This window comes from Myotis yumanensis, unplaced genomic scaffold (genome assembly GCF_028538775.1).
Source record: "Myotis yumanensis isolate MYYU_CA2020_CCGP unplaced genomic scaffold, mMyoYum1.0.hap1 SCAF_13, whole genome shotgun sequence".
NCBI lineage: Eukaryota > Metazoa > Chordata > Mammalia > Chiroptera > Vespertilionidae > Myotis > Myotis yumanensis.
Genome location: NW_027223764.1, coordinates 39,436,632 through 39,463,540, shown reverse-complemented (window position 1 = coordinate 39,463,540; position 26,909 = coordinate 39,436,632). Strand labels below are relative to the sequence as shown.

Genomic DNA, 26,909 nt, shown 5'->3' with positions numbered 1-26,909 from the left:
TTCTTGGTGATTCTTCATTGTCTTTCCTCTGGGTATTGTGTCGTCTCTTCATTCTGATTATCTCCTGATGGTTCAAAGGTTGAGTTGCGTGGGCCTGGGCCGTGCGCAGTGGGAGGCTCCCACCACCCTAGTGTCACTGAAGAGCTCTGACACTAAGATGTGTGGTTGTTGTTGGTTGGTGGGAACCAGGCTCGCTCTGTGTCAGTGTTGCCAACACTCAATGTGGCCTCGCGCGTGCCCTTAGAATTAGGGACCCTGCCTGCACTGTGCTGAAATAGAGGCCCCCCTGACACGTGTTTAGCACCAGAGCAGAGCCCCCTAGCTTGCGCCAGGAGTCAGAGTTCCCCAAGAGTTCAGTATCAGAGTCTCTGTTGCTTCGCGCAACCTCACCTTGAGAATCAGGGTCCCTGTGTGCCCTTGCACCAGGAATTGGATTCACTGGCTCTTAGTATGAATGCACAGGAAATCAGGATCTCAGGCGCAGGTGATAAGAAACACAGTCAAGTCACTGGTGCTTGGTGCTGCCTCCTGCCCTGAGAAACGGGGTTTCTGGGCCTGTGCTAGGCGGACAAACTCCCGTTCGCGCGATTGCTCCCAGCCCAGGGCTCTGATGCCAGCAGTGCGCGCAGGATTAGTTCCTGGTGCTGTGCGCGTTTTTGCTCCCAGCCCAGGGCTCTGATGCCAGCAGTGCGCACAGGATTAGTTCCTGGTGCTGTGCGCGTTTTTGCTCCCAGCCCAGGGCTCTGATGCCAGCAGTGCGCACAGGATTAGTTCCTGGTGCTGTGCGCGTTTTTGCTCCCAGCCCAGGGCTCTGATGCCAGCAGTGCGCACAGGATTAGTTCCTGGTGCTGTGCGCGTTTTTGCTCCCAGCCCAGGGCTCTGATGCCAGCAGTGCGCACAGGATTAGTTCCTGGTGCTGTGCGCGTTTTTGCTCCCAGCCCAGGGCTCTGAAGCCCGAAGTGCGCATAGGATCAGTTCTAAGGTGCTCGCGCACTTTCAGGCCAAAGTTTCTGCAGCGCTGAGGCCCCGGCAAGGGGTAGGTCTATCAGTTAGTTACTCTGGCACTGCCCGCGATCCTGGGGGAAGGGGGGATGGGCTCTGCTACTCACGGATCTGCAGCAGGGATCTCCGAACTTTCCGTGTCTGCAGGTCTGTAGCTGTGGTCACAGGTCTCTGTCCCCAGTGGCTGCAGGGTCCTGGTTTGCGTCTGAGATCAGACTGGGTGGTGCTGAGGCCAGGATCCTAGTCTCAAGCAGCTCTGTTTCCCAAGATGGCATGGTCGCTGTGCCTCTGCTGGCCGCCCAGGAGTGTCCGCCCCTCCGTGGAGGGGCGCAGGCCTCCTCTGGGCTCCCGCAGTCGCGCTGCCCGCAAGTCGCCGCCTCCGGGTTAGTAGCCGCTGGGTTAGTAGCCGATCTCTGGATGCCGGTAGGTAACCGCTTCCCAAGATGGCGTGGTCTCCTATTATTTCTTGTATTTAAGTAAAACTTTACTCATTTGGAGTCTGTATCACTTGCTCTCTATTCCACTGTTGCACTGGTGGTCACAGGAACATGGCAGAGCTGGGAGTGACATAGAGGCCTGTAAAGCCTAAAGTGTAGCTCATATCCAGAAAGCAGTGTGACCATTAGTGGCTGAGTATGAAAGATGGAAAAATAACTAATTTCTGATATATTATTCTCTATACATTGTCTTGATTTATTGTATTTCTTTTGTTTTGTAGCCATAGTAATCAAAGTTATTTAATCCATTTATAAAGGTTCTCAAAGTTATTTGTTCCATTTAAAAATTGATTTGGTATTCATCACCAGCCCTTTTACTATTACTTCTCTCTAAGCATGCTCTTTGTTTTGATTGTGCTCTTGGATAGCTGGATTTGGGGGCTGGGGAATTTTTTAAGGAAGCACTCATGCTTACAGAGTCCTTACGTATTTGAGATTGTCTGTTGGTTTCATTTATAGTTAAAGGACAGCTCGACTGAGTATAAATTCTTACATTTTTTTTCTAAGATACTTTAGATATTATTTGTAATCATGTCTTTAGTAGAACCAGTGGAGGAAAATTTATTGCTAAATTGCCAATCAATTTGCTGAATCACCAAATTTAACAAAATTATCAATTGTGATATTTCGGGATGAGGAGAAAGTGGTGAATATAGTTTGATGTGAAGTTTGCATGGTTGTTAGACAGTGACGCGAAGGTATGGAGTGGCAGGGCTCGGAGTCTGGAGTTCAGTAGGTGGGCTGGAGCTACACAGTTAGTGTAGACAGAGAAGAGGAGAGGTCCCTATGTGCATTCCAATAGTTAGAGCTCAGAAAAATGAAAAGGAAGGCCAAAGAAAAGTGAGAAAAAGCTGCCATTAACTGGGAAGAAAACATATTTGAAATCTCAAGGAGAAAGTGATGAAGTATGTCCAATGCTACTGAATAAGACAAAGGCTGAAAATTGAACATTCCTATAGCTCGTTTAGAAGTTATTTGGGTTCCTGATAAGATCAATACAGCAGGCAAGCCTGATTAAATGGAAAATATATTAAAAGAAAATTATAGACAATTCCCCCCCAAAATAATTTGGACATTGGAACATTTTTAAAAATTGATCTTTATTGTTGAGAGTATTACAGATGTCCCCCCTTTTCCCCTCATTGTCCCCTCCCCCCTCTCCCCAAGCCTTCACCACACTATCACCTGTGTCCGTGGGTTATGCATATATGCATATAAATTTTTTAGTTAATCTCTTCCTGTCCCCCACTTCCCCCTCCCTCTACAATTCGTCAGTCTGTTCCATGCTTCCATGTCTCTGGATCTATTATTTTTGTCAGTTTATTTTGTTCATTTGATTCTACATATAAGTGAGATCATGTGACACTTGTCTTTTTCTGACTGGCTTATTTTACTTAACATAATATTTTATGTTATAGTGTCTTTCTTGGTTACTTTTTATGAAAAAAAAACACACACACACCTTTGTATTTGTATATATGATGTGCAGCAGGAAGAAGTAAAAGCATAAATACAAAACATTTTTCTGTTGTTGGTTACCTCAGGGGACTAGAGCAGTTTGGCGGAGATTATGAACATATTTCTTATTTGTCTTTGTATCATTTGACATTACAATGAACTTGTATTCAAAGTTAGAATTATATAAAATAAAAATAAAATATGTACTAAATATTATGTAATAAGAACACAGTATCAATGGTGGTAGCATGTGACCCCAGATTTGATTCCTTCTCACCTGCTGAACCCATGGCGTCAATGTTACACAGCAGTTTTGTGAGTCTTCCCTTTGGAGCCAGTCTTGACCTCACAATCTTTATTGGCACAGTTTTCTGGATAGTCATACCCAAGTGACTGCAGTTAGTCTTGAACTGAAACTTATTTCCCAGCTCCAGTATAGGTGATCCCTATTTTTCCTTCCTAGTTTTTGCTTTCTAATTATTCACCACAATTACAAGTGCCTACACTGTGACAGAACTGCACTAATGGGAACTATATTTGGAGGAACTGATTGGTCTGAGTGTAATTATGTGTAACTTCTTTTTGGGCTTCTTCTGTTTGCCTACCCCTTAAAACTGCATTTTTCTTCAAGTTCTCGCCAATTTTCTCTTTATCTAACTCCACACACACACTTTCCCTAGGCTGTTTCATCCACCATCTTTGTGCCAGGTATTCCTAGTTGGTGCCTCTATTTCAGATTCTCCTGCATATCCATTGCTACTATTACTTTAGTTCAGAGTTTCTCCATCTCTCACCTATAGTTTTGTAAACTCTCCTGTCTTAAGTCTCATACATTCCACTAATCTACTTTCACAAAATTGATTTTTCTCTAACACAAATGATATATCAGCCTTTTTCTTAAATTATGCAGTGACCACTCTGTTGCATTCAGTGTTGTCACGTGACTGATGATAGTCACAGGCCTAATACACTTCCTTGAGTGTACCCCAAATTTTGACAAAACTCCGAAGTATAATATTAAGAGGTACAGGCTTCAGTAATTTATAATTGCCATGGTTATTGATAGTTTGACAGTGGTGACTTACTAACCATCATGGCTTAGAACAGATAGGCTCTAGATTATGTGCATTTTTTGGTGAACTAGCTAAAACTCCATCTTTTACTCTTTCACTCAGTAAACTACATTGGAATCAACGTGAGGATACTATTGGGGCAATCTTGAATGGGATCTTAGATATGTTTAAAAAGTAAATCATTTACAAATTGCAGTACTGTGGCTTTGATTACTAATAAATTACTTATGACCTACTTCATAAATGGCCATCTATTACCACGATTGATAAAACCTGGATTTAGACCAAAGTCCAGACTCTTTACCATACCATGCAAAGCCCTCCATGGTTCAAGTTAGTCATTTACTTATTCATCCACCTATCCATTTGCCCATCCATTTGTCAAATACTTACTGAGCATTATTTTCTAGGGAATTGTTTGTTAGGGCCTAGGGATACGCTAGTGAACAAACACAGGTCATAGAGTCAATGACCACAGCACTTTAGACTTCTCAGCCCCTTCTTTGATATGTGCTTGTCCAATTTCTTCTCTCCTCACAGTTTCCAGCCAAATTGATGATTTATGGTTCCCTGAAACAGTAAAGTATTTCTTTTGTTGGTGATTTTCCCTCCACTGCCTAGAATGCCCTTCCTCATTCTGTCAACCTGGTGAATACTCACCTCAGTTGTTACTTCTCTATTCCCTGTTTCTGAATGGCGTCTCCATGAAAACCAAGAAACTTCTAATAATTTATCTCAATTGTAATTTAAATGTTTTGTTTGTAAGCCTTTCAGACATTATTCTTTAAAAAGGTCGCTCTTAAAATTCACGTTAGAAGAGGACATGAGATGAGTGGTAGTGTGGTTTTGGGGGTATTGGTGTGTGGGTGTGACATAATTGATGAATTTGGTTTCTAGTAGAGTAGAAAGAATATTGGGGTTGGAATTCTAGGGGAAATGAATTAGAAAATATGAGGTTTTAAAAAAGATAAGTTTGATTATTCTATAAAATTTACTCTTCTAGAACACGTTGTTCCTTAAGATAATGGGAGAGTTTTATGCTTTCCTTGCTTTATTTATTCATGAAAGTTTATTTTCAGCAGCTTTCTGTGTTCTTTTTCTCTTATACACTTGGTCAGATGTATGATTGAGAATGTGCTTTTCCAGGCATTTGATTTTTTAAAACCAGTTTTATTGAGGCATAATTTGAATACAATAAAATGTATTTAAGTAATAGTTGGATGAATTTTGAGAAATGTAGCCACCCATGTAAGCACAACTACCATAAAAATGTATATTTCCTCTCACTCCAGAAAGTTACCTTGTGCCTCTTTGTAGTCAAGCTCCCGACCCACCCTGTGCCACAGGCAACCACAGATACATTTTAGTCACTATCTAGTTTTGTCAGGTATTTGATTTACATACTGTATTTCTTGTTCAAAGCCATCTGTTATCAGTCTTCTTCCCAGCATGGCCCTCTGTACATAGAACTTGGAAGCTGATCTCATTTTCTTTCCTGCTTTTCCAAAATTCACTCTGCATGCCTCTTTCTTTCTCTTCAGATACCATTATTAGTTCATTTTCTTTTACGTGAGTCCACTATAGATTTTGGCCACAAGTGATTGCCCAAGGAGTTTCAGTGTCAAAATCGTTTCACCTCCAAATTTCAATTATATTATTTTTTAGGGCCTATTAGAAGGAACAGAAGAAACCTCCCAAATTACAGTTTGTAAACTCCTTTATATTAGTTATATTCTTCATGGCACCCATGTAATGTATATAAAGTTGAGGAAAAGTAAAACAAAAGATAGCAGTTAGGCTTACTTTCCAAAGTTCTCTATATTATAAAACCACTCTAATTTGTAGTAATTAGGGGGAAGATGAAAAAGTAATATTAAAAATATTTGTGAGCACATTTGGGGTATTAGCAGAATGAGTATGTTAGTTCTTTAACAGATTGGATATCTCAGAAAACTGGTTTTAAAGGTTTTTTTTGTGATGCATCACAACTGTTTTTAGTGCCATTTACTTTTCTTACTTTATTTATGGAGGTAGGAGGTAATTATTTAGAAGTAGTGATTTAATGCTATTTCAGTTGGCATTTAATTGGGTTTACATGGCAAAATATACATAGAACTAGATATTTAATTAGAGGTTTTATAGTGGTAAAATATACCAAGTGAACAATCTTGTGAACTTTCCAATGTGCTTTTCTATTTGAATATCTTCCAAGGTGTGAATCTCTAAAATTTTCCTCCCCTTTTATCCAACTATTTATTTAACCTTTCCATCACTTCCTGAACAGCACAGGTAATCAACCCCCTGGGTATTTATTCATTCTGAGTAAATGTAACATTTTCCTTTCTAATCTGGATACCTTTTCTCCCCTCCCTCCCTCCTTCCCTCCCTCCCTCCCTCCCTCCCTCCCTCCCTCCCTCCCTCCCTCCCTTTTCTTATTGGTCTGCTATAGGACTTCCAGTATTATGCTTAATAGTAGTGGTGAGAGTAGGCACCCTTGTCTTGTCCTGATCCTATCAGGAAAGCTTTCAACCTTTTCTTGTTGAGTATGATGTTAAAGGGCTTGACATAGATCAGTGATGGCGAACCTATGACACACGTGTCAGGGGTGACACGCGAACTCATTTTTTTTGGTTGATTTTTCTTTGATAAATGGCATTTAAATATATAAAATAAATATCAAACATATAAGTCTTTGTTTTACTATGGTTGCAAATATAAAACAAATTTCTATATGTGACATGGCACCAGAGTTAAGTTAGGGTTTTTCAAAATGCTGACATGCCGAGCTCAAAAGGTTCGCCATCACTGACATAGATGCCTTTTTTATTTTAGTACATTCTTTCTATACCCAATTTGTTGACTTTTTTTTTTAAATCATGAAAGGATGTTGAATTTTGAATGATTTTCCCACATCTATTGAAATGATTATATGCTGAAAGATTATATCTTTCATTCTATTTAAGTGGTGTATCACATTAATTGTTTTGGATATGTTGAACCATCCCTGTGTCTCAGGAATAAATCCCATTTGATTATGGTGTATGATTTTCTTAATATGCTTTTGAATTTGGTTTGCGAGTGTTTTGTTGAGAATTTTTGCATTTGTATTCATTCAGCATATTAATTTATGGTGTTCCTTTCCTGTAATTTTTCTTACCTGGATTTAATATCAGGGTAATACAGTGGTTCCCAATGTGGGGCACACACCTCACAGGAGGGCAATTTGATTTTTAAGGGGGGCAATTCGAGAATGAGTTATTAACAGTAATTTGTTTTGCATTTCTTATGGTTCTAGAGGCCTCACATACAGTATTAAAATATATTGTGACATATTTGTGCATTTCAGTTTTCTATTATATGTTTTGAAACTATTTGCTATTTTTTCATATCACTTCATATTATTATTTTTTTTTAACAATTTCTTAGTGATTTCTTCCTCAGTACTTCAACTGTTCTTTCATTCTTCTATTTTTCTCTCTCATGGATGCCATGTTCTTTGAAAGCTTGTTTAGAACAAGTTAATGGCTTTTTAGACTTCCTCCACATAAATAGGAATTCACTTTTTGAGTAATAAGAATTATATGTCACAGGGTGGGCATCAGGATTTTAGAGACGTTTAGGTGGAATATGGGCAAAAAAAGGTTGGGAACCACTGGGGTGATGCTTAGTAAAATGAGTTTGGGAGTGTTCCATCTCCTTCAATTTTTTTTTTGAAGAATTTGAGAATAGCCCTAACCAGTTTGGCTCAGTAGATAGAGTGTCCACCTGTGGACTGTAGGGTCCTGAGTTGGATTCTGGTCAAGGGCACATGCCCGGATTGCAGGCTTGATCCCTAGTAGGGGGCATGCAGGAGGCAGCCGATTGGTGACTCTCTCTCATCATTGATGTTTCTGTCTCTCTCTCCCTCTCCCTTCCTCTCTGAAATCAATAAAAATATATTTAAAAAAAAGAATTTGAGAATATTGGTGTTAATTCTTTAAATGTTTGATAGACTTTACCATTGAAATCATCTGGTCCTGAGCTTTTCTTTTTTGGAAGGTTTTTTGATCACTGTTTCAGGCTCTTCCTACTTTTAAATTTCTGTCTTTGATTTTAGACATTTTTATTATAATGTACCTTGGATAGGATCAGTACAGGTTAAAATTTTTGGATATCAATAACTTTGTGAACTTGGATGTACAAATCTCTCCCCAGATTTTGTAATTTCTTGGCAATTATTTCTTTAAATAAACTTTCTGCCTCTTTCTCCTTGTCTTCTTCCTTTGGGACTCCAATAATGTGTAGATTGTTTCTTTTAAAGATATCTCAAATTCACATAGGCTTTCATTTCTTTTTTATTCTTTTAAAGTTTTTGCTTCTCTGACTGGATAATTTCAAATGAGCTGTATTATAGTTTACTAATTCTTTCTTCAGGTTGAGTCCGCTGTTGAAAATTTCTATTGATTTCTTCAGTTCCATCATGAATTCTTTTTTTTTTTTTTTAAAGAAATACTTTTTTTTTTTTTAAAATATATTTTATTGATTTTTTACAGAGAGGAAGGGAGAGAGATAGAGAGTTAGAAACATCGATGACAGAGAAACATCGACCAGCTGCCTCCTGCACATCTCCCACTGGGGATGTGCCCGCAACCCAGGTACATGCCCTTGACCGGAATCGAACCTGGGACCTTTCAGTCCGCAGGCCGACGCTCTATCCACTGAGCCAAACCGGTCCCGGCAAATCATGAATTCTTTAACTCCAGGGTTCCTGTTTGTTTTCTTTCAATGGTTTCTATTTCTTTGTTGAACTTCTAATTTTGTTCATCTGTTGTTTTCCTGATTTCATTTAGTTTTATATATTTGTTTTCCTATGGTTCATTGACTTTCTTTAAGAGGATTCTTCTGAATTCTTTATCAGTTCATCAATTTCTTAAGGGCCAGTCATTGGAGCTATTAGTTTCCTTATGTTGTGTCTTGTTTCTTCATTATTTATGATCCTTATGGCCTTGTATTGGTGTTTGTGGATTTCAGGAAGTAAGCATCTCTTCTAATCCTTACACACTAGCTTTGGTAGGCAAAGTCCTTCACCAGTCACCATGTTCAGATAATATAGATGGGCAGTCTTGTGGTGTCTGGTTGTAGGCTTGCTGCTGGAGTCTTTGGCAGGAAGGACTGGTGCCTGGGTCAGCAGGTGGGCAGGTCTGGTGCTTGGGTACATGGGTCCAAACTGCAGCCTGTGTTCACTTGGATAGGCCTGGTGTTTGACTCTGTGGTGATGGGCCTAGAACATGTGTCTTCATGGGTAGATATTGATTCTGGACCATCTGGTATCAACCAGATGCTAGGGACCACTGGGATGAACCCATTTTCTGGATATGAGGGAGTTAGTACATTACTGGGATGGGGGGAGCCTGGTTACTGGAGCCGATGTGGATGCTCTGACCACATAGGCCAGTTTGTCTCTGGGGTGAGCCTGGAAACTGGGTCCCTGGAGTATGCCTGTAACTAGGGGCTCAGTGGTTGGCCTCTAGGCTGGAATTATGGGGGGTGGCCTGGTGCTGGGGAAGGCTGGGAGTCTGAGTCTGTGGGAGCTAGTCTGGAGTCTATATCCGCAGGGGCCACTTTGTTGCTGGGATTGGCTGAGGGCCTAGGGCGGTGGCAGCTACCTGGCACTGCAGCAGGTCAAAAACCTAGAACTGTATTCATCAGTTGAAGATCATTTGCCATATGCTGGCCTTGGTAGGAAATCTTGTTTTGCAGGTACCTGCATGGAGCTTGGGCTCATGGGGGCTAATTAAGATCCTGTTTCCACACAAGCCACTGAAGTCCACAAGGGGTTGCTGGCACTGGGACATGATGGGAGCCTGGTGCTTCAGGGGCTGCTGGGGCCAGCAGGGTCCAGGGTTGTCTGGGCTGCTGGAGCCAACAGACCTCAGAGTAAGCCAGAGGCCTGTGTTTGTGGGAGGCCACAGGGGCCACCTTGGGTCTCAGAGTTGGCCTGCTACTAGGGTGGGCTGGTTCTGTGGTAAAGTCAGGTGCTCATTTCACATTCCTTTTCTCACTAGGAGAGTGCCTCCATGCTGAGCTGCCAGGTTTGGGGGAAAGGGGTGTTGTGTATAATGTGAATCTACCTTTCCTATCCTTTTCAATGCATCTTTTCTTATCTCTGTTCTTCACTCAGGTGCTCTAATCCTTTAGCTGGAATTCTTGGTTCCTGTGAAAGTATTTTCATGTGCCACTCGTTTTCAGTTGATGTTTCTTGGGAGCAGTGGTGGAAGGGGATGAGTGTTAAAATGCCTGAGCTGCCATTTTGCTGCCATTACTCACGGTCACAAAAGCATTTCCCTTATGTTTCCTTCTAGAAGTTGTGAAGATTCAGGTGTTATGGTTTGATTTTTAATTCATTTTGCGTTTTTGCATGTGTGATAAGGGTTTAACTTTAGTATTGAAGAGACTGTCCTTGGCCCGTTGATTGAGCTTGGAACCCTTGTTGAAGATCATTTACCATATATATGAGAATTTATTTCTGGGTTCTCTATTCTATTCCATTGGCCTATTTGTCTTTTTGCAGCTACCACACTGTTTTGATTCCTTTAGCTTGGCAATGTGTTTTGAAATTGTTCTTTTTCAAAATTATGTTGGCTATTTGGGCCCCTTAGATATTTCATATACATTTTAGAATGAATTATTTTATTTGTACAAAAAGTTGCCTTTGGGATTTTGATTGGGATTGTATTGGATTTATAGATTACTTTTGGTAGTATTGACATTTTAACAATATTGTCATCTACCCCATGAATACAGGATGTCTTTTCATTCTTTATGTCTTCTCTAATTTCTTTCAGCAATGTTTTTATAGTTTTCAGTGTAAAAATATTTACCTCCTTGATTTGATTTATTCCTAAGTATTTTTTATGCTATTGTAAATGGAACTGTTGTCTTAATTGTCTTTTTGAAGTCCTCATTGTTGGTATATAGAAATGCAAGGGATTTTTATATATAGACTTTGTATTTTGTGACTTTGGTGAATTTGTTTATTCTAACAGTATTTTTTCTGGAATCTTTAGGGTTTCTATATAAGACAGTGTCATCTGAGAACAGAGATAATTTTACTTCTTTTCTAATTTCAATATTTTGTTGGCAATTTTGTAAAGGGAAGTTAAATTTGAGGCTGCCAACAGTTCTTGGTACAGAACAATGCTACAGCGACATTTTCGGAGTACTCTCAGGAGTGTAATGCTGCTTCCTCTGGCCAGCAATAGTGTCATTAATTGGGTTAGCACTCTTTTGTTTGTTATCATCTATTTGAGATCTGTGAAGAAATAATGGGTTGATATATAACTACTTATTATAGTCAGTGAGTATTGATCAGAATTAAGTTGACCCTGCTTGAACATCACAGTTTCTGTCCTGCAACAGGTTACTCAAAACAATCTAATGATGACCTCTTTCTGAATGTATCATTGAGATAAACTGCACACAAACATACATGCACACACTACACATACACACTGATACACCCACCTATACACACACTGACATACACAGACCTATTCTTATTATCTCTCTTCATTTCTGTCTTTGTGCTGTAGTTGTTGTCTCTTAGGCTTATCATCCACATTCATTTCCTTTTTACTCTCTCCATTTTTTTTCTTACACTCATACTGCCACTTCTTATACATTTTCATATGAAGTGCTAATGCAGGAGAGGTTTATGAAACAGTTTAGACTTGCTACAAATGTTGAGCTAGGAGATGCTGTAACATGAAATACTAATTCATTTGGCAATGGTGAGTGAATGGTGTAATCTTTTTATTTGGTAAATATATGTACACAAGCATTCGGGGAAAAGTTATTATTGTGCATACTTTTGTCAAACTAAATCACTATGAAAGAAGTGAGAGATTTCACAGTTCTTATGACAGTCACAAGAAATAGACTGCATTAATCATGCTGCATAAAAAGACCGAAGCAAAGGTTGAAACATTAAACTTTTAGAGATGAGTCATAATTGTAATGGTGCTATTTGTCTTCAAAGTTCTTCACAAGATGAAATAACATTTTCCCCATAGTCACAATTATATTAGCGCCTTTCAAAGATGTTGGAATTAAGATAAAGAGGTTAAAAGGAGTCACTTCAGACCAGGAATGGAAGCCAACTTTTGAGAATCAAAATTTCCATATGATAATAGAAAAAAAATGTTTTGAAGGAGAAAACGTGTAACTCTGATTCTGGTTTTTCCTCTGTCAACTTTGGCAAGTCTCCGAGCCCCTCATGACTTACTTCCTACCTACCTCCCAATTTCCTTACTCTTAAATGAGGGGTATCTAAGTTAACTTTTAGTATTTAAGTGGTTTTTTAAAAATATGTTTTTATTGATTGTAGAGAAAGAGAGAGAGAATAAGGGAGAAGGAGAGAGAGAGAGGGAAACATTGATGTGAAAGAGAAGCTCATCAGATGCAGATCGAGCCTGCAACCCAGGCATGTGCCCCAACTGGAAACCTAACAGGCGACCCCTGGTGCTCGGGGCAATGCTCAACCAACTGAGCAACACCAGCCAGGGCTAAGCAGTTTGATTCAATTATAGAAATCTTTTTTTCCTCTCTGAACATTATGCTTAGTACTCTTAACTGGCACATTTAATTAATGAAGAATTTTGGTACTCATTATGCATGTCATTTAACTTTTAAGACAGGGAAAAAAGCCTCAAAGATGTGACTCTGTAATTTAGTCTCTTTTCGAGTGTTGAAAAGGTGATCCAGTAAGTATGCAGGAAGAGGGAATGACAATTAAATGCCAGTGTGTTGCTTCAGCAGTTTCTGATTATGTAAACCATGAATAATGGGAGTCCTGTGAGAACACAGGTGATCGATAGCAGACTCTCACAGGACCTTAAGAATAGGGACAAGATGGTGTTATTGTCCTCTTAGTGATACAAATTTCATGGATCTTTACTTAGTACCCCACCATTACTATGACTCTGTTTCTTTCTGTGTAAATTTCTACTCCTGTTGGTTGATTTTGTCCATATTTTCCCCTTTAGTTCCAGAGTGATGAAATCTGACTGGCCTAACCAATTATTATTTCTGTCCATTGGACAGAGCTTTATGTGCTAGGTCACCCAATGACCATTTTGAGATGCTCAGGAAATAGTCTGAAGGTTGAAACTGTAGGTTGTGTATTCTCTCTTAGAAAGTGTTACTAGGCAGAGTAGGACTCAATATTCAATACAGACATAGCTGGAATGCTGAGTTTTAAGTAGTCTACCTTTTAAGGATGTTCTTTTAAATAAGCATCACATTTTTCTTCATGAAATGACTAGACTATGACAGCATGGGCTTCTGCTACTAGTGTTGTGGTTTATATTAATGGGATATTACACTCAGTTGTTGGTGCGAAAAAAACAATAGTATATAATGTGCAAGGCAGAGATGCTGGGCTTGGAAAGCTTTTCATGCCATTTGTTTTTTATTAAATTTACTAGAGACCCCTTTATATATTTTGGACTTTAGCCCCTATTGGAGATATGATTTGAAATTCATGCATGGGGGGGAAGGGGTCCTTCAGCCCAGCCTGCACCCTCTCGCAATCCAGGACTGCTGGCTCCTAACCACTCACCTCCCTGCCTGCCTGATCGCTCCTAACCACTCTGCCTGCCTACCTAATCTCCCCTAACTACTCGCTTGCCTGCCTGATTGCCCCTAACCGCCTCTGCCTCGGCCTCCCACCTGCCACACCAGCCGCCTCTGCCTTGGCCCCCGTGGCTTCGTCCGGAAGGTCATCCAGAAGGACGTTTGGAAGGTCGTTCGGCTGTCTGGTCTAATTAGCATATTATGCTTTTATTATTATAGATTGGGTAACACTGGTTAATAACATTATATAAATTTCAGGTGTACAAGTTTAAAATGTGACATCTGTATACTCTATTGTATGCTCACCACCTAAAGTCTAGCCTCCTTCCTTCACCATGTATTTGACCTCCTTTGCCCTATTTGTGTTGTCTGTATCCATGAGTTTGATTTTTTGTTTGTTTTGTTTGTATACTTGTTGCTTTTTGTTTTATATCCCATGTATGAGTGAAATAATATAGTTCTTGTCCTTTTTTGTCTGACTTATTTCACTTAACATAACATTTTCAAGATCCACACATGCTGTTGCAAATTGCAATATTTTATCTTTTTTATGGATGAGTAGTATTCCATTGTATATATGTTGCACATCTTCTTCATCCAATTATCCATCAAAGGACAGGTAGGTTGTTTCCATGTCTTGGTTATTGTGAGTAATGCTGCATTGAACATAGGGGTACATCTTTACAAGTAAGTGTTTTCATTTTTGGGGGGTAGATACCCAGAAAAGGGTTTGCTGGGTTAAATGGTAACCTCTATTCTTATATTTTGAGGAACCTCCACACTGTTTTCCATAGTGGCTGTACCAGTTTATATGCATTTCTAAAAACAGTATATGAGGGTTCCCTTTTCTCTACATCGTCTCCAACACTTATTTCTTGTTGATAATAGCCATTCTAACTGTGAGGTGGTACCTCTTTGTGGTTTTGATTTACGTTTTTCTTATAACTGATGTTGAGCATTCTTTCATGTATCTGTTGGCCATCTTTATGTCCTCTTTGGAAAATTGCTTTTCAGGTCCTCTGCCCATTTTTTAATTGAATTGTTTGTTTTTTGTTGTCATTGAGTTGTAAGAGTTCTTTATATATTTTGGATTTTAGCCCCTATTGGAGATATGATTTGAAAATGTTTTCTTCCCATTTGGTCAGTTGCCTTTTTGTTTTGTTAAGTTTTTTTTTTTTTTTTTTTGCCAAGGAGAAGCTTTTTGGTTTGATATAGTCCGATTCAAACTGGTTGAGTGCAGCCACTTGGAAGCCCGGGTTGAAAGCTAGAGGAAGTGAGTAATTGAGGTTGGAGTATGATTATCTTATCCCCTTGTTATGAGGCTCTATAGCAGCGGTTCCAACCTGTGGGTCGCGACCCCTTTGGTGGTCGAACGACCCTTTCACAGGGGTCGCCTAAGACCATCCTGCATATCAGATATTTACATTACGATTCATAACAGTAGCAACATTACAGTTATGAAGTAGCAACGAAAATAATTTTATGGTTGGGTCACAACATGAGGAACTGTATTTAAAGGGCCAGAAGGTTGAGAACCACTGCTCTATAGAATAGGTTGGTTCTCTTAACCAAGGGTCATTGATTCTCTCAAAGTGACTCTATGACTTTCTCTGGGTCTTAGATACTATTCATTTTCTTGCCTTTTGGTCGTAGGGGTGACGTACTCCACTCTTATTAGTATGTGGTTAATTCATTATCTATTATCAGTGGTTCTCAATATTTAGTGTGCATTAGAATCACCTGGAAAAGTTGATAATGCAGATTTCTGAGCGCCCCCCCCCCAAAATTCCAGATTTAGCAGATCTGGGGTGATGCTCCAAATTTACATTTCTGACAAGTTCCTAGGTAATGTTGATGGTGCTGGTCCAGAAACCACACTTGGAGAACCAATGTCTTATGTTTCCTTGTACTTTGCCCAAAGCATTATTAAATTGTCTTTTTATTTAAACCCTATTCTATTCTAATTTGGATATGCTATTTACCGATGGGACCCTGTGTCATATTCTTTTCTACTATAGCAAAAATGGTCTAGAGAATACAGAATCAAGCATGGCATTCTGAAACTATTTTTATCACATGTTCAGGGAGTACAGAAGAGGAAAATGGGACATGGATAATTCATGGCATGTGGGATCATGATAGTTACTCACATTACCACTGGTGGATGAAATATAGACGAAAGATAGAGCTTCGGGAGATAAAGAGATATTTAGTGGTATGGTAATGATAACAAATTAAAAATTATGGAGTCCTCTGGCTTCTTTTTATGATGCTAAGGAGAGTAAACAGGGAAAAGGAGTAGTTAAAAACTGTGAACATACAATTAAGAACATATGTGGACAAATAAAAAGCCATCTGTTGCAGACTTGCAATCAAGGAGGTGCCCATTACCTGTATATTTAAGGCAAATATGTCTGAGGAAGATCTAGCCCTAAACCTTATCCCCATTTCCCAGTAAGAGATATCGCCCTTCAGCACATAAAGCCCTTTCACTTGCCTAACAAACTAAGGTTGAGTAACCTCAGGACACACTGTTACCACTTCTTATAGCCTGTATGCAAAGGTACACACAGGGAATACAGAGAAAGAGTTCAAGGCCTTGCCAATCTGTGTTGGCACATATTGGGGAGTAGATGCTAATGTCCATCAGACTAAGTTCATTTGCATTAGTGGACTCACTTGAGGTTTTAGATTTCATAGATTGTCTCAGGACCTTGGAAGAGGCATTAGTAGTCTATGAACTATATTAATTGAAGCCTGAACTCAATGATGACTATAGGTAATGAGGTAGAAATGTTTGAGTTTACCTAACATACTGTAGAAGAAAGAATTTAAAGGTTTAGGTCAGTGGTCAGCAAACTGCAGCTCACGAGCCACATGCAGATCTTTGGTCCCTTGAGTGTGGCTCTTCCACAAAATACCATGTGCGGGCGCGCATGTACAGTGCGATTGAAACTTCGTGGCCCATGCGCAGAAGTTGGCATTTTATGGAAGAGCCACAGTCAAGGGGCCAAAGAGCCGCATGTGGCTAGCGAGCCGCAGTTTGAACCACTGGTTTAGGTAATCGGAATGCCTGAATGGATCAGCTAACTCTTAACCATGCTCCCTAGGAAGGCCAGAGGATGCTCTTTTTGTCAGAGCCCTAACCGGTTTGGCTCAGTGGATAGAGCATTGGCCTGCGGACAAAAGGGTCCCAGGTTCGATTCTGGTCAAGGGCATGTACCTTGGTTGCGGGCACATCCCCAGTAGGGGGTGTGCAGGAGGCAGCTGATCAATGTTTCTCTCTCATTGATGTTTCTAACTCTCTGTCCCTCTACCTTCCTCTCTGTAAAAAAATCAATAAAATATATTTAAAAAAAAGAAAAAAAATGCATTTGTGAGGGGGATGACAGTATTTTTGAATTGGTCTGTGGTTGCTGTCCTCTGTAGGAAGGAAATGATAGTGAGTTATGCTATAATAGAATTAGGTTCTCTGATCTTAATAGGATTAATGGGAGGTATCAGAGTGATAGAGGCCAGCTAGTGCTCCTTAATCATTATGAACAAGATGTTGGAGACTATGACAACAAGCCACAGGGGTGGGTTTGGCTTATAAGGATCTATGGGAGTGGTTCTCAAACATTACTGTGCATCAGACTTACTTGGGGACCTTGTTAAAAATCCCGGCTTCTAGCCCCGACCTCCAGAGTTTCTAAGTCAATAGGTCTGAAGTGGTATCTGAAAATTATCAATTCTAATTGAAATTCTAATCAGGTGATGCTGGTGTGCTGGGGCCCACACGCTGGGAACCATTAATCTATAGCAGTAGCTAACTGATTATGCAATTCTGAGATTAAAATACATGTTCAGCCTTCCAAAGTACCAACTGATAAGAATAGGCAGAAAAATCCTGCCTTGTGGCAGGTCTTAAGGGAAGAAATGTGTCACCTTGGTATTTTGGAAATATGCCAATTCAATTCAATTCTATTATAGCATAACTCACTATCATCTCCTTCCCACAGAGCCTCTCACACAAGGGAGAGGCCAGGTCCCTTTGTAAAAGGACATTGCAATGTAGCCATGGGTGTGTATTGTGCATTTTCATCCAATCCATCTCTAAGCATATTTCTATGATATATTAGTACAGGAGGAAAAGGCATTGTCTTGATTTATAGATCAATCTTTAAGGTTTACTGAAACCAGCTGTAACTGGATAGGTGGTGCTCTATAGCCCCATGCAGAGATGACCCTGAAAGGCAGTGGGGAAAGAAAATCTCAATATACAGAACCCTGCAGCCTTCTACTGGGCTATGCTGGAGGAAGGGAAATTCACAGGCCCTGTGAGTTATTAGATTCTGGCTCTAAACTTATACTGATCCCCAGAGATCTTAAATGCCACCACGGTCCACCAGTCGGCAAAGATTTATGGAAGTCTTGGGATAGATAGTAATGTTACGAGTCCAATAGCAGTTCCCTGTCTGTGTTTAACTTGATTGTCCGGTGAGCACGAAAGTCATGTGGCTTGTGGAGCATGAGAATACAGATTTGCAAACCCACTCAGGTAGTGATGCCAATTGCACATATTATTCCAATTGGAGTATTTTTATGGGAGTAAACTAGCACAGCCCCCTGGAAGTGTTTTATTCTATATCCCCCCTGGTAAGGGGAAACCAGAAGGCATGTGCATTTATGGGGCGAGGACAATGGTGTGTGTTTACAGTTTTTAGCAGAAGTAATATTCAACTGATCACTGTTACATGTAACCGAGAGGCATTTCAGTTTCCTTTATATCCAATAGAACATCGTATATGTCATGTACATTGATACTGTTATGCTGATTTATCCTAATTGGCAGGGAGTAGCAGGTATCCCAGTCACTTTCCTAAGATATACACATGTCAGAGTGTGGGAGATAAACCCTGTAAAAATTCAAGGGCCTGCCACACAAGTGAAGTTTCTACAATCACCACGAGACCGAAGCAGGTTGTTTCTCCTGAAGTGGAAACAAATTGTTGTACCTGCATCTCGGACCCCCTTCGCCACCAAGAGTTAGGCATAGTTCTTGGCGAGACTCTTTGGATTTTGGATGCAACATGTTTTACCTTTAAGCAGGCTGCTGCTGCCCATTTACTGGGTAAAGTCTAAGACTCCCAGTTTCAGTGAAGCCAGGAGAAAGCAAGAGCTCTGCAGTAGATCCTATCTGCAGAGCAGACTGTCCTGCCTCATGAATTTTATGATTCAGATGACTCAATGTATTGGAAATGTATGTGTCAGAGACGCTATTTGGAACTTGTGACAAACCCCAAAGGAGAATCATGGCACAGACCTCCCCTTTCTTCCCCCAACAACTATTCCCATTTGGAAAGCAGTTTTCTCACTTGTTTATGGACCCTAATAAAGACTGAACACCCACCTGCCCACAGGGTGAACTAGATGTTATCTAATATAGTGAACCATAAAAACTGGATATGCTCAGCAGCATTCCATTATAAATCAGCCTGAGAAGGGCCAGAAGGCACAAGTAGACTGAATAGGTAGGCGACTTAAACTTCCATGGTACTTCGTCCCATGCCTACAGCCTCATGGGGAGTTACTTAGGATCCTATCTAATAATAGACAAACATGGTAATTGACCATACCTTTGCTACAGCTCCCATTGGCTAATCAGCATGATATGCAAATTAACCGCCAACAAAGATGGCGGCTAATTTGCATACTACAGGCAGGGTGGGTCAGCACCATCTCACCTGCCTTGCCACCATCCGGGCCTGCTATCTGCGACCCGGGGTGGCCGGGCGGGGCAGCAGCGATCCGCCGGCCCGCCCGGCCGCCGTCTGGGTGTCCCGTGTGTGACTCGACCCAGGGCGGTGGGGCGGGACAGCGTGGCTCCTCTGTCACCCCAGCTTCCTCATCACAGCTCCCTTGGGGGCCTAAGCCTTTAGTTGGACATCCCCTGAGGGCTCCCTGGCTGCCAGAAGGATGTATGACTGCAAGCTTAGGCCTGATCCCCCAGGGAGTGGGCTTAAGTCGACAGGTGGACATCCCCCAAGGGGTCCTGGACTACAAATGAGCGCAGGCCGGGCTGAGGGGACCCCCCCCCCCCCCCCCCCCGCCCTGAGTGCACACATTTTTGTGCACCGGGCCTCTAGTATGTTAATAAAGAAAGACAATGGATGGCCTGATTTATGGGCGAATTTGCATGGTATACTGAAATCAGTTCAGGGGATAGGTGCTGCACTACAACCCCATGTGGGAATGACCATGAACAACAGTTTCGGAAGTTCTTCCTGAGCCTTGCATCCAGTTGTTAATTTTGTGTAGAAGTAGAGATGTCCCAAGGTATCATTATACATACATTCATTCATGGACAGTGCCTAACATGTTGCCTGACTTATTAGGGACTTGGAAAGAAAAAATTGGGGAGTTGGTGACAAGGAGGTCTGGAGGAACTCTTAGAATTGTCATGCAGTGTGGAGATATTCTTGTCTTACATGAATGCCTACCAAAGAGATATACAGTGGACGAAGCACTCAGTTTTTAGGTGGATCAAGGACCCCTGTGGCTTGCTCAAAGTGTTTATGTACAATGTGGATATGGCAGCTGAATAGATGTACGAAAGGCTCAGTAACAAGGTTTTTTCTTCCCCGAGGTTGAGCTGGCTTACACCAGTTGCTAAGTATCCAGCTTGCCAAGATCAGGCACCAATTTTAGCATCATCCTCATGGGACCATCCAGCTACCCATTAGTATGTGTACGGAGGAGGCAGTACTTTGTTCTTACAAAGGATGCAAAATCCAAATGTTGATTTCTTTCCAACTCTTTATAGGGCTTCTGCCACTTTTAGACTTACTTATTACGTGTTTTATCCATTTCCAAGGTGTCCTCATAACATCGTCTCCAGTTGGTAAACCTTCTTAAGGCATCAGGGGTTTCAAGCCCATAGAATTTACTAGTCTTATCATGGACACATCATTGAGAAACAGCTGGCTTTTTAAAGTGGTGGCATGGTCTGCTAAAGGCTCAGCAATAGGGCTAGCAGAGAGATAATACTGTAATCAAGTTTTAAAGAGAAAATAAAAAAAATATTCATGCTATAACTTTTGACTATATTCTCCTCCCCCAGAAACCTCTTTATTAAATACTATTAAGATAATGTCTAGAGTAACAGTGACTTCTCACTGGGCCATCGCTTACCCATGTTTTATTTTTGTGAGAAAATTTTTGTTAGAACAAGGAATTTAACTTCTTTCTCCTTTAAAAATTCACAACACCCCCAATGTCTGCCAGGGGTCCTCCATTAGATGTGGCTCCACTGTGAACTGCACACACTGGGCATGGTAGGTGGTGGTCCTGCACGTGTGCAGTATATGCCAGTTTTCAAGCCCTGTTACACAGCATTGCTTATCAGCATCTGAGGTTAAGTTGTATGATCAACAGGTTTAAGAGAACAAAACATTAGTGCTACAGGTGCATGTAATTCTAACAAATGGATATTATTTAACTCTTAATTTATTCTCACCTGGGATAATTAAAATCCACATTGAAACTTTTAGAAATTGAGAAGCAACTCCATAGCCTCTTCACAAGATTTCCCACCATTAACACAGCTTTCCACGGGAAATCAAAGTAAAACTGGAATCCAGTTGGTTTCCCACAAGTTAGTGTGGAACTGAAAGCACAGTGTAATGCACTGCATCCCCTTTTCAGATATGAAGATGAAATGGTACCCCATCATCTTACCTCTTTGGGTTCCATCATCAGGCTCCCTTCCATTTTCACTTCTAGTTGGCTCTTTTCTTCAAAGAGCTATAGTGAAACCATAATTTAAGGGGTAGAACCCTTTCACCAATGTTTGTAATAAAAACTAAAGAAGGTTTAGTTTTACTTAGAAGAGTAAGGAAATGATAAGAAGCCATGAAATTATTCATATATTTTAGATTCAAGTGAAAATCATGCTTTGAAAGAGCTCCATTTCTGGTTAGCAATAAGAAACAGGAACAGGTCATGTGGCTCAAGGTGTGTTTCACCAGAAAGTTCTGTGTAGTCACCATATAGCATAACAATTAATGTTATCCAGGACCTCTAACCGATTGATTAGAGATTAAAGCTCTGGTAACTAGTATCACTTATTGAAACTTTTTCTTCCTTGTTCAATACTAGATAACATTAAGATTCCAGTTTAGGATACTAAATTGTATAAATACCTGTAGGGGCTTAGTAGATTAGGAAAGTGAATAGAACCACCAGCACTTCTTTCAATCAAAAGGAGTTCTTAGATTCCTACATTTCTTGATTATATTAAACTAGTGTCCTGGTGCACAGATTCATGCACATTGAAAGGAAATTAATTAGAAGAAATATTTTAATATCGCTATTCATGTCTTGCTAATGAAAAGAAAATAGGATTCTAATGAGTCTCCTATCTACCTATTCCAGGACTTCTGTGAGGATCAAATGAGATGAGGCACATGACAACGCTTCACAAAACATTTGGTTAAACTATAAAATGTTTGCACCTGGCTATAAAGCAAGCTGGGTTCCTGGTCTGAAGAAACTCCAAGGAGGCTAGTCACTAGGGTAGTGGTTCTCAACCTGTGGGTCGCGACCCCTTTGGGGGATGAACGACCCTTTCACAGGGGTCGCCTAAGACCATCAGAAAACACATAAATAATTACATACTGTTTTTGTGATGAATCACTATGCTTTAATTATGTCCAATTTGTAACAATGAAATTGGGGGTCACCACAACATGAGGAACTGTATTAAAGGGTCACGGCATTAGGGAGGTTGAGAACCACTGTGCTAGGAATAGGGAGAGGAAGCCAGGCGTTGCTACGTGACATCATTACCTGGTGCCCACAGCCACCATTTCCAGGCTGGGCTGGGCTATGGGCCGCATTTTGTGACATGGGGTCTTGGCAGTGTTGGCTGTGATTTGGTGGGTTGTCACTCCGGGGTGGTGGCGGGGGCCTTTGTCCCACTTGGTTTGTTGGCACCAGGTTTGCGGTGCCATTTATTTTTAAGTGGCCAGTGTGTGTCATGGCAGCTCCTGCATTGAGGTCTGCCCCCTGGTGGTCAGTGCATGTCATAGCTACCAGTCAGACAGATGGATACTTAGCCTTTTATATATATACACTAGAGGCCCGGTGCACAAAAATTTGTGCACTCGGGGGGGGGGGTGTCCCTCAGCCCGGCCTGTGCCCTCTCGCAGTCTGGGACCCCTCGGGAGATAACGACCTGCTGGCTTAGGCCTGCTCCCGGGTGGCAGAGGGCAGGCCCAATCCCTAGGTGCAGCCCCTGTTCGGGCTCAGAGCAGGGCTGATTGGGGAGTTGGGGCACCGCCCCTTGTCATGCACAGAGCAGGGCGGATTGGGAGGTTGTGATGCCACCCTCAGTCATGCTCAGGGTAGGGCTGATTGGGGGGTTGGGGCACTGCCCCCTATCACACTCAAGGCAGGGTCAATGGGGAGGTTGCGGCACCACCCCCTGTCACACAAGGAGCAGGGCCAATCAGGGGGTTGGGGCGCTGCCCCCTGTCACTCACAGAGCATGGCCAATCAGGGGGTTGGGGCACTACCCCCCCCCCCCCCCCCCGTCATGCACAGAGCAGGGCCGATAGGGGAGTTAGGGCACCGCCCCCTGTCACACACAGAGCAGGGCGGATCAGGGGGTTGGGGCGCCACCACTGTCACACTCAGGGCAGGGCAGATGGGGAGGTTATGGCTCTACCCCGTCACAGACAGAGCAGGGCCCGTGAAGGGGGGGGCGGGGGTTGGGGCGCCAGCCCCTGTCACACACAGAGCAGGGCCGATCAGGGGGTTGGGACGCCACACCCTGTCACACACAGAGCCGCAGGGCGATCAGGGGGTTTGGGCACTGCACCCTGTCATGATGATCTGGTGCCAGGAGACCTCTCGGCTCCGCTGATCCCGGTGCTGGGAGGCATATTACCCTTTTACTATATAGGATAGAGGCCTGGGGGCCGGCTGGTTTGCCCTGAAGGGTGTCCTGGATCAGGGTGGGGGTCCCCACTGGGGTGCCTGGCCAGCCTGGATGAGGGGATGATGGCTGTTTGCAGCTGGTCACACACCCTTCAGCCTGGGTGAGGGGCTGAGGGCTGCTTTCAGGCTGGCGGTTTTGACTGAAGCTCCCAACCGCTCCTTTTTTTCTTTTTTTTTTCTTCTTCTAGGCCAGCTTTAGCTCTGGCTCTAGTTCTGAGGCTTCCGCTGCTGGTTTGTTTGCCGTTTTATAATCGAAACAATGTATAACTCCAGCTCTGAGATCCCAGCTATATTTGTTACAAAGTTTCAAACTGCCAGCTCAGAGGCCTGCAAGGCAGGCGGGGAACGTTGGAGTTTGCAGTCACAGGAGCAAGCAAGCCTCATGTTCGCTTCCAGCTGCCTGGCTGCCGGCCGCCATCTTGGCTGACAGTTAATTTGCATAAGGATACGCTGATTAGCCAATGGGAAGGGTAGCGGTCGTACGCTAATTACCATTTTTCTCTTTTATTAGTGTAGATAGATTATGTAAAAGTATTATTCTTTAAAATCATGTTGATAAGCTCGGGCAAGTAGATCTTTTTTTTTTTCTAAATGAGTAGATTAGATTTGTCCAGCATAACATTTTGAGGAAAACTCCTTCAAAGATCCTCTTAGAGATAGTTGGAAGGGGCCACAGGAAAGGTCAAATGTACAAAGCTAACAGGTAAAAATCAGCTTAAATTGTTTCTATCAGTGTATATCAATTTTTATTACATAGCAGAATTTAGTCAATTTTGTTTCATGTAATAAAGATTCTCGTATAATGTAGTTCCTGTACTAGATATTGTCATATTTCTAAATAGTTCAGAGTATTAAAGATTATTCATGACCGGAACATGTTACCAATGTATCTATTAAGTTTTCTTCTCCTTCTAAATTACATATCTTAAATGCTTTAGGTCCAGCTGACCCTGAACATGGTAAATGGACTCTAGTCACTAAAGAATCCCCTGAAAGCTTATATGACACCAGCAAAGGTTATAGATTCTATTTAGAAGATTTTACTGTTATGCAACAAGGATGGGGCTTTATTTATCCCCCTTCACCCCTGCCCCTTTACCACTGTTAGCGTAACATTTGCTATGTATTCAGTGGGCACTTAATAAATATTTGCTGAAAAAAATAAATCAGTAAGTGTTTAGAGATTCAAATATACATAAGGAAGGAAATCTAATCCTCAGAGAAAATATACTAATAGAGACAAGATATACACGGAGAAAAAGCTTCAATGTTGGCATAATTTCAGGGTAATTATATACATACAATCATCCCAAAATTTTAAAGGTAAAATGTACTCAAGTACACAAAATTAATTCTCTCACTACTGTTCTCCTTTGGCTCTGAATTTCTTTATATATGTACCTTCTGCTCCCAAATTTCTCTTCTTTTATTCGGATATTTTTTTTCTTGCTTACATTAGCAATTCAGGCAACATTTTTGCAAATGAAATGTTTTGATATGATTTTTTACAACAAGAAGAATGGATACAAACCTGTGCAATAATATTAAATAAATGTATTAGGCACCTGACATTTATACCAAGGAAAAGAGTCATTTGAAAGTGACTCCCAATTCTGTTACTAAGATAGGAGTTAAAAAGATTTAAATTATTGCCAGTTAAATCAAGCTCAGTGATCTTTTTTTTTATTGAAGGGAGGTTCTAATTTGATTTATAAAAGTTTAATTTCAAATTAGAATGGCTCTTAATATTCCTTACCAACCATTACTTTGTTATACATGGTAGGAAGATAAGCAGATAAGGCCATCTGCCTAGATTGAGATGCTATGCATTATTTACAGCTTGAATTTTTGCTCAGTAACTGGTAGGTGCAATTCTAATTTTGCTTGCTAATGACTAAAATACATTTTTCAGGAAAATTAGAGAAATAGAATGTTCTGTTATTTTCAGTAGCATTGCTAAAATGTGATGCGATGCGTTTGAATTGAATTAAGTGCCTTTACCAATATCATAATTCACCACAAAGATTCTAATTACTAAAAACACACCACTAATGAAATGAACTTGAATAGAATGGAATTTGTGTATTTATTTGGCATTGACCTCTATCACCAATTGCCCTTTCTTTATTGTAATTTTGGGCAGAATGTGGTAATTGTTTCAGGATCATCAACGAAATATATATTATCTGTGAGAAAACATATAGTTAAAATTGTTCTCTTGAATTCCAAATGAAAGTAAAGTACTCCAAAGAAAAAGATGAAAATTCTCAAATATCTGAGAGAAAAATGGACTTTTGAAAATTAACACATGACAGAAGATCAGAAGTTGCAAAATTATAAAGCCTTTTTACTAGAAGCGGAGGAAACCCAGATATTAGCATGGTAAGATATATGCGTACTTTCTAAGTTGCCAGCATTTGAGTCACATGGGAATCCAAATTGAATCGTATGGGAAGTTAGGTCAAAGATGACTTTTACTCAAGGGGCTACGTGCTGAGACCTGCTTATACGTAAAGGCCCTGATGCAGCGATTAAGAGTAAACGATGTCTTCAATTCCTACAGTGGTAGATTCCATGCCAAGCTCTAATGTATTGAGCACCTCACAGCTGAAGTCAGAAAAAATGAAATCAATAAAATCAGGCTGGGAGGTCAAGAACTCAGATTGCTTCTCAATATTTAAAGGTTTCAACGTGGGTTTGAATTATTCCAGGCAGGAATAAATTAAGAGTTGAATGAAATCTGTTTAAGTTAGAAGACATCCAACTGTGGTTCTAATGTTTTATTCTGTTAAACCTTGTTTATTGTACTATTTATCTCAGATAAAATATATTTTGGGGGGGGGCACTGGCCTTTTAAAAAATCCATAGGCTCATCAAGTACATAGACTAAGTCTTATGTTAGAGGGTAACAAACTATTTGGATGTTCTTAAGGGTAAATGTGCAAGGAGCTTCTAAACAGGTCACAGAAATGAGAAAGATTAAAAAAATCACTTGTTAGAGATAGCAGTGAGATGAGCTTGAGAGAGGAGAAATGCTTTGTAAGCAGATGGGTGAGCAAGTGCTGTAGAGACTTACAGAAAATCAGTAGACGAGGTTAGATAATTTCATTCATCTTTCATGTCAAGGCCACAGTTTTAGTCACTGAAAAGGTCAAGTACCTTTCATTTGTCCTTGTACTGAAGGTCACATTGTTAACTCCATCTGCCCCACAAAAAATCATAACTCACGTTTTGGAAGCACACCATGTCCCAGGCTCTCTGCTAAGCACTTTATGTGTGTTATTTT

General features: G+C 41.0%; 1 protein-coding gene across 5 annotated transcripts in view; it reads left to right on the top strand.

The window, feature by feature from the left end:
- Positions 1-26,909, top strand: part of CTNNA3 (catenin alpha 3) — a 1,374,069-nt gene that overhangs the window by 232,601 nt on the left and 1,114,559 nt on the right. The window lies entirely within an intron of this gene.